The 9,154-nt window shown below is 30.7% G+C and overlaps 1 long non-coding RNA gene across 2 annotated transcripts in view; it reads left to right on the top strand.

The window, feature by feature from the left end:
- Positions 1-6,835, top strand: part of LOC102672666 — a 29,739-nt gene extending 22,904 nt beyond the window's left edge. For both annotated transcript variants that reach the window (XR_422272.2, XR_004150980.1), the window contains exon 3: positions 6,701-6,835. This is a non-coding gene — a long non-coding RNA (uncharacterized LOC102672666). The remainder of the gene's footprint in view (positions 1-6,700) is intronic.
- The last annotated feature ends 2,319 nt before the right edge of the window (positions 6,836-9,154 follow it).

Genomic DNA, 9,154 nt, shown 5'->3' with positions numbered 1-9,154 from the left:
TTTTTTTTTTTTTTTTTTTTTTTTTTTTTTTTTTTTTTTTTTTTTAGGAAAGTTGAAAGAAAGAAAGCAAAATATTTTCTAATGACATTGTGTCAATTGTCGTGTAAAATTAATGTATCGCAATACAATTTTTAGTTGTTTCTATCTCCGCAGGGGGGACCGATCCTTTTCGGTCCTTTGGGTGGTGGCGTACCCACGGACCTGAGCCAAACACACGTTCATTTTCTCTGAATCTATCGGTTGATTTCAATTCAGATTTCATTTCGCGATAAAAGATTAAATAAAACGTAGTAATCGCGTATATTCGCGTATATTCAGCATTAACTTGGTTTCATTTTTAATATATATATATTTTTTTTCGTTTCTATTTAAAAATATTTATTCTATATATATATATATTAGTTTTATTACATGTAATAAATCTATTCATAAGTGTGATTCATATCATGACGCAGAATAGAAACTCGATTATCCACATCCTGAAATACATCCCTTAAAACTATCAGAGAAAGGATGAATATTCTCGGTTAGTGCTCAACCTGGCTGAGTAATCAAACGATTGTTGAAGAAATTTAGAATCGTGTCACTGATACAATACGATGTCATTTCAAGCCGGTGAGTAAGTTGATTCACTTGCATTCGAACTGTTTTACTATCATGCACTATCTTTGCAGGAATGAGTCACAATAAAATGTGTAATACAGTTTAAAAATTTGAGAGATAAATTTGTATTTCATCCTGTGATAATAACAAATTAATATAAAAGAAATGGATGAATATATTTCCATTCTTTTTTTAATTTTATTATTCTACAACCGTCTTTCGAAAAATTCACATAACAAATTTGTCTCCACGTCAAACGTCGTCCAATCGCGCGCCTTCTCCTTTCAAACGTCAATGTTCCCTCGAACATTTTTTTTTTTTTTTTTTTTCTTTCAACTATCGAGACCATTCCCTAAGGCCATCCTATTAAAGACGTAGCCCCCAGCATCGTCGAACGGCAACGACAATTAAGAGTTAAAGAATAAGTACCTGCCTGGCAAATTTACATTAAAATTACATACACAAGAAACGAGCACTGATTTCACTCGTGCAATTTAAATAATCATCATACATACGAGCTCTTATTTTTCATAAGAGAAGTGGAACTGTGAACGTGATTACGCGATAGTTGTTACGCGATTGTTTATTTTTTACAGATCGAAAATTTCTGTGTTTTTTTTGTAGATTTTTATTTTTATAGATTTTTAAAAGAAAATTATTTGATTGTAATGTTCAAAACGTATTGCAGATATTCTTATGTAATATTTTTTTTCCTTTCTTCATTTTTCGAGATAATAATAGCGTAGTTTTCACTTTTCCATTTCATACTCTTCGTATCATTTGTGATTAATATTTCAGTTAAATTAGCATCGTTGAAAATACAATTGGTGGTGTAATAATATTTTACATATCAAAATTTTCAAGTTGGAAAAATCAATTTTCCAATGTTATTAAAACCAATAGGAATTCGAGACATAATTGTTAAATTGGACGAAATGAAGAGATCGTGTTTAATTGGAGCATTAAAATCAATCAACACCAGAACGTGTTAAGTCATCAAATTAACAACGACACAAAACTACTTAATAACCAGGTAAAGAAATTGTCGAAGTAATGATCGATGTAAAAAAAAATTGATCGATTTTGTTTATTATACTGAAAGTATGGAGAGATCAAGGCGAGCACATTGACAGTGGTGTTCCGTGAAGCATGCCGGCCGACCGTGGCGATAGTTCGACCATGACGAGTCACATTCTACCGGAGAAATGTGAATGTGTAACGTAATCGTAAATTAGACGACAGCCAACCGGCGGTTCGAAATGTATTCCTTTCCCCGAAACAAAGGTAAAAATTTTCAACGGTATATGAAAAAAAATCTTCAATCTTGACCCACATCGAAATTAATCAACAAAATTGATTAATTCGAGAAAAATGAAATTTATCATTTTCATCGGGATTAAATTAAATTAATATTTGATTTACAATTTTTGAATTAATAAGTAATAAAAAATAGAAATTGTATTATCGATCTTAATTCGATATTAATTTAATACCTGGCTGCACTTTATTTCACGATAACAAAATTATTACAAAATTATATTTCTCGATAATCAACGATTCAATTATTATTATATGATACATACACGTAAAATGATAGTGTATCTCCTTTATCAGAATGGTAAAAAATCGCTCGTATAAATATGTCACCCCAAGATACAAGAAAAGAGACGCGGAGGATTAATGAGAAAAATCGGATCGGATACTGGATTTCTAAATGAAGTCCAAATTTTTTTTATGGCCCTCGTATTTCTGCCAATGATCCGGTCCCAATGACCGAAACATGTTTACTTTAACACCCATTTTGATTTTACGAGCTCATTGTATCGTTTACACACGGTATACAAGCTCGTTACTCGCAACTCTCCGTGTAGTTGGATAACGCGAAGAATTGCAAGTTTTAATTTTAGTACGGAATACTGGTTCTCCGTGAACCAAAGGACATTATACGGCTTGTAATTTGACAAGGAATGAAAGTTTGGGTAAAAGATACATCTGCGAAACTCGGATTAATCTTTTTTTTTTATTAAACGTAGAAATTTTACTTTATTATGGATGGAATGTGTTGTTTTAATTCGAGGACGATTGGAAATTTTTGGAAATTAATCTTCATACGTAATTAATTTTCAATTTTTCAAAATTGGCCTGCTAAAATTTTCTGTATAATAATTTTTTTTAAATATTTGAAATAATTTGAAAATAATTTCAAAAATTGATTCGATAAATTTTTATATTTTACTTTAATTTGATAAAAGGATAAAAAAGGATGTTAAATATTCCTTTTATAAATAAAATTCAAGATTTTCTATATTTAATAAAAATTCGATTCGATTTTTAAACACGTTTCATCCAGCAAAAATAAATCGTTTAATTAAATAAACGTCCAAACGTTTGCATACAAGTAAAACTTACATCAAATATATTTTTCATGCAAATGGACACGGATGTCCACACGTTTTGTCAACGCCAACTTTCGCCATTTATCTACAGCTATTGTTCCTTAATGGCGTCTGTCCCTCTACCAAAACGGTGCATCGATGCTTCACCATATCGCAAGCTCATGAATTATGCAAATACATACATCTCACTGTGTCACGTCTCCGCTAAACGATTTGATTAATCACCATTGATGAATTATTCGAACAATTTTTGGCGAATGATCAATGTCCATTTTCGGGAAAAGTTGATCCTTTTTCGATTGGAAATTTGACTTGGATCGATTAAGACTTTGGACGAGTTTACAAATAAGAATAAAAAGATTTTTAAAATTTTGTACAAATTTTGAATGTTTGATTGTAATACTACACAATAATATTAAGTCTGGAATTAACTAGTCAAATTGACTATTTTGATTTCAGACTTTTTGTTTATGCAATTAGTAAAAATATATTAATTTATTTAGATAACAGATTAGAAATGTACAGTGACTTACTTATTTTTTCTTTTGTTTTTTTATTTTTCTAATATAAAAATGATAAAATTATATAATACGACTAATTATACAATATCCAGCTATTTAACAAATTTAAAATTTTAATGAGCCAAAGAAACAAATTCTCGAAGAATCAAAGTACATCAAAGTATGTCATAGTACATTTTACACGCGAACAAGTATCATTTTTGTCACTCTCCGCGCGTAAATACAGTTTGTCAAACAGTTACACTTTTACTTCCTCGATCCATAGAAAGTATTTAGGGAAGATCAAGATCGTTTTTCGTTATCTCGATCGAACATGGACATGTCGACATCATCCACTGGACAAAAAGCTTGGTTGTTTGTTTTACCACTTTTAAGGTGGTACTAAAGATACTATGTGTACGATTCGAGGCAACTTTCTTTCCTGCCTATGATACCTCATTGAAAACTGGATTCCTTCCGCGTACTTTTGTTTTAATACTTACTTCCCCCCATCGGTTAACGTCGATTAAGTTCGCAAATATATTGACGTTTCAGAGATGCGTATTCACACACGTGCGTAATAATCTCTGCGGTTAATCGACTCTGTGGAAAGAAAACTGAAATCGATCCGAGAGAATTAAACAAGTATTATGCACGGGGAAAAAATTTATGCACACGTGTTTGCGAGAGAAAATTATACGCGCGTCTTAAAAAAAAGATATCCGATAGCTTATCATTCTTTCTTTTAATGCAAATTAATTAAAACATTTATGTAGTAATATTTTATTTTCTAATTAACGAAATTATAAAATACTATTCAACTTACGTTCAAGTTTTAAATTGATAATTAATTCTCTCACATGTTTGGATTTACACATTTATAAATTATTAATTAAAGAATTAAAATAAATTGTTTTGATTTGTTCTAGATATTCCAATGATATTCATTACAATGAAAGAGAACATTTCCAAGAAGAATAGAATTATTCCAGAAATATCCATCGTTAAAAATAATTTCAAATTTTCTCCGAATAAATTCCTATCCTCGCATCATCGTCAATGATATAACACCTGAGGGTATTTATGACACTGGAAGATTTAAGAAGTCGTTTGTTCGAAACGGGCATCCGGTGACAGTGAAATAATTGTTCTTTCTCTCCTTTTTCCATTTGCCCGACGATCTAAGCGATCCTATTAGATCACAAACGAGCGTAATTTCACGATTCAAGGCCTGACACGTACCTTTCCGTGCGTATCCTTCGTGATCGAATAATTTTACAATAGTTCGAATTACGCAGTGACGTAAGACGAGATCACGATTACTTTTAAATGACTGTGCGAAAGTTTTTGTATCGTTAAAATAACGGTGGATTAACACCGATAGCGCCGATATAGGATGAATAGAGAGTGTTGATTGATGGTCGAGTGACAATGGTGGAAAGAGAAACTAGTTAAAACTTGATTTCGTAAAAAAAGAAAGAAAGAAAGAAAGAAAGAAAGAAATAAAAGTATAAGAAGGATTAAAATTATGTAATACTCGAGGGTGAGTTGAGAATTTTAATGATAAGTTAACTTATGCTTGTATTTTGTAGAGTGAAAAAAATTAATTGAAAATAAATTTTTATGAATATTAAATTTCGATTCGACGAATTAATGATGTTTATCGGAGGATATTTTAAATTTCTCTCAGGAAATGTTGGACGAGAAATCGAAGAAGTATAAAATGTATATAAATAACATGGGAAGAAGATCGTTTATCGAATGATTATTGTGAAATATTCGATGTAAATCAAATCGGCTTTGACGGTACGTACTTATCTTTCAATAGTTACAGATTTTATTATACGAATATCATACCGTAGATCGAAAATTTATTACGATAAATCCTGGATATAATTCTTTCTCGTTATTAAACCTTAATCCAACGAGACGATATTTGTTACAGAATATTTCAAAAGGACATACACAGTAAAGATACAGAGTAGATGGAAAATTTATTAAAATAAAAATAAATCTTCGAAATCGAATAATCCCTCCAATTGATCTTCCGCTTCGTATATTCATCATTTTATTTAAATATTATCAAAAAAATATCATCAAAGATAATTTTCTAGAACAAATTGAAAATGAAAATTTAATCATGCGATACACTTTCGCTCTTAATCCTTCTCGTACAAAAATTTCCATCTATCCATCCGTCCATCCATCCTTCTCCACCGATCGTTACGTTTCAAAATAACGAAATAACACGTTTCCTAAAAAGTCAATACTTTCCTTATTGGCGCTAATATTCGAAGCCGGACCGGATGGACGAGAAATATAATTCACCGGGTATTTATGCGCGCGCCTGTGGCGGCGCTGAAAGCAACCCGCGGCTGTGGAAATGGGGTGTCATGGCGTGTGACGTAATTGTGGAGAAAGTGGAAGGCAGAGAGAACAGGGCTCTCCACGAAACGGACATCACGGGTGCTACCAACGTCGGAATGCGAAGAGGCGAAATGCGTTCGGAGGTGGATCGATTACGTAAAACCCGATTTCGACCGTGTGTGTACCAGGCGACGATTTAATAAGGTAGGGTTTAACCCAGGGTGGGGAGGGAGGAAGGGGGACGAGAACGAATCCATCGGTGTGTAATTGAAGAAACGTGTAAAGGGAAACCGAGTCAAAAGTGAAATTAGTTCGATGTTTTTTTCTTCTTTCTTCTTTTTTTTTTTTTTCAAAGATCTCTTTTCCTCTTTGACGATCGTTGAAGATCGTCGAGCGTACAAGTAGAAGAATTTGGCAAATAAAATTTGAATTAACGGGTGTAAATTTGAAATTGAAGAGGTTAGAACGTAGCACAGGAAGTAAAGTATTAGTAAATTAAAATAGATAGATTATATAGGAAGATAAAATTAGAATTGAAAATATATTATTTAATTTTGAAAATATTATTGAATTACATAAGTATCTGGAAGGATTAGAAATTTTTCAACTCAAAATCGAAACGAAGCTTCGAAATGATATTGTTTATCAAAAAAATAATAGATAATTTTATATAATGATAATTTTATCATAACAATATTTCAAATTTTCTTTTCAATATTTACAACACTTTAATTCTGTGTCCAATTTAATTCTAATTATAATTGTTTGATATAATTTTATTGCGATTCGAAATAAATAGGAAATAATTTTATGAAATTCCAATACTTTCTCTAGCAGGTGTTCCTAGACAGCAGGAAATAAGGAAAGAAGAAATTCCAATTGCGTTAGAAGAAGGGACATTCTGCAACGATGAGACCTAATAATTTCGCAACGACAGGCGTCCTTCGAGTGTACCGTTATGAAAAAAGATAAAAAAGAAAAAAAGACTTATTAAAAAAACCTTCGTCCTTCCTCTTCAAATCTAATTGCTTCCTTTAAACCTGTGGCGTCCTTGCGTACACGTGAAATTGCATCGAGCAGCAACTTGAACAGCTTACGAAACATGAAATTGCTTTTAATTGTGTACCTGTCTGTGAAATTTCTCGTAATTTATTTATACAAATTTCGCGCCCTTTCATTCAAACAGGAGGAGGAATTGTTCGCTTCATGGAGAATTTATAATTGGTTTTAATTAAGATACGTGCTCGATTCGTTGATAAATTCAATAATAAATTCGCGATAAGAGAAATTATACGGTACACCATACGTCTTTTGTAATACAAATTTACGTTCAATGAATTACTCCTCACCTTTCTCTAGCAAACGCAATTAAGGTCTGTACACGTTCCTTAATGTGGTACGTAATACGTGACATTTCAGATATTTATGTAAAATTTTCCATAGTATTCATTCGTATAATTATAAATTAATCGATTACAATTTATTTTCAATTTCGTATAATTTTTGTACGATTGATTGTTGTTCTATTCTTTTTCTTAATTGTAATCAAGAAAATAATTTTAAATATTTTTTGACGTAGACCTGATGTTATTGTAAAATAATTTTGTTTTAATTTATTCAGATGTTGTATTTAATCAAGAGGATGATTGGATTCATTACAATGTGGATCTTGTCTTACTCATTTAGTTATCTAGTTCATCGTTTAATGATTTCTCTGGTAAAATAATTTAACCGTAAGTGGAAAATGAAGATTTTCCCAATATGGCGCCGTGCAGAGGTAAGATAGAATGTAGATAATCGTCTTATGTACAAATCGTATATATTGTAAATTATCCTGCGAAATTCTTATCCAATTACATCAGCCAAGAAGTTGTTAGAACCTTGACAATGCAGAATCGTCCAGAGTATTGCAGGTTTATTTCAATAATTATTTCAATGTAGTTTATTTACTGAACAATGGAATTATTTTATTACGTGTTTTATAGTATTATACATCGTTACCCTCGATAGTGTGTAATTAATAACAAAAATATAGAAGCTGATGTATAATTTCTCAAAATTTTTAAAAGAATTCTAAAAATATTTTCAAAATTTTAAATTATGTATAAAATTTCTACATAATTTTTAATATCAATTGTACATAAATATTTTTATAATCTTAAAAATAATTCTAAATTCTAAATTCCAATTCAACATTATTGATTTTAAACAAAATTTCATTTTTTCAAAAAATACATTACATATTTTCCTTTTAAAACAAATTATAATTATATTCGTTTTAAAAAATTAAATCGAAACTTTCATACAGTGATCATGAAATTTCAGATGCACGAAATCGATAGAAATCCGTCTTCACAGTCGAATAGTCAGGAGAGTTGGTATCCACTTGGTTCGAAGGTGCGATCCTGTTTTTAACCGTTCGGCCCGGTTGTTATCGAATGCAAATAAGCTCTCTCCTGCCGAGTACTTTCATATCACAAAGGAATCGACTCGTCAGGAATCCACTTGCCTGAAACAAGTAGTTCGAAAGGCTTATCTCTGACGGGCCTTTGTCGACATCTTGGTAAAATCCACGATTCCTCCACTTCCTGTTGAGAAAATAGAAATTAGATCTCTTAATAAGTATCTTCTCTTGTTAATTGCTAGCATTTTTCAATTATCGTAACAGATGTAACGAATTAATTGAAATTTTTGTTTAATTATTTTAAAATTTATTATTCGACTTTTAAAAGATAAAATTGGAAATTAAGCTTTATTTTCTTTCTTCTCGAAAAGGAGAAAAAGTATTAAATTTATTAGAGATTGGAATTAAAAATGGTAAAATTTTAATTGGACTCGATGGAAATTTCGTATTAACTACAAGGTTAAAGCATTCACGTTTGCTTAAAAAACAATGGTGTACAATACAAGTTATATTTGTACGTTTATTGTAAAGATTGAAAACGGGATATTCTCATACGCGTTCCCAGGGTATTTGCATAATATTAAGTAAATTAATCGTAAATTTATTGCACGAGTAATTTGTCGACGGAGCGTCCTTTTAACGGATGCAAGGATATCATTATATCGTCGTAAATTTTTCTTACATTGATCGCTCTATAACCTTACGTAATACATACGCACTTATTGGATAATTATTTTTATTATTGATAATGAATATACACTCGGATTTGAGAAATAAGAAAAAAAAATGTAATATAAAATATTACATTACCTTATCCCATATCGATAAAATTCGATATATATATATTTTTTAATACGAAATAACTTAAACTTTCACGAAAAAGA

The sequence above is a fragment of the Apis dorsata genome, unplaced genomic scaffold (genome assembly GCF_000469605.1).
Source record: "Apis dorsata unplaced genomic scaffold, Apis dorsata 1.3 scaffold_397, whole genome shotgun sequence".
Classification (NCBI taxonomy): Eukaryota; Metazoa; Arthropoda; class Insecta; order Hymenoptera; family Apidae; genus Apis; species Apis dorsata.
This window is presented reverse-complemented; position numbering and strand designations above follow the sequence as displayed.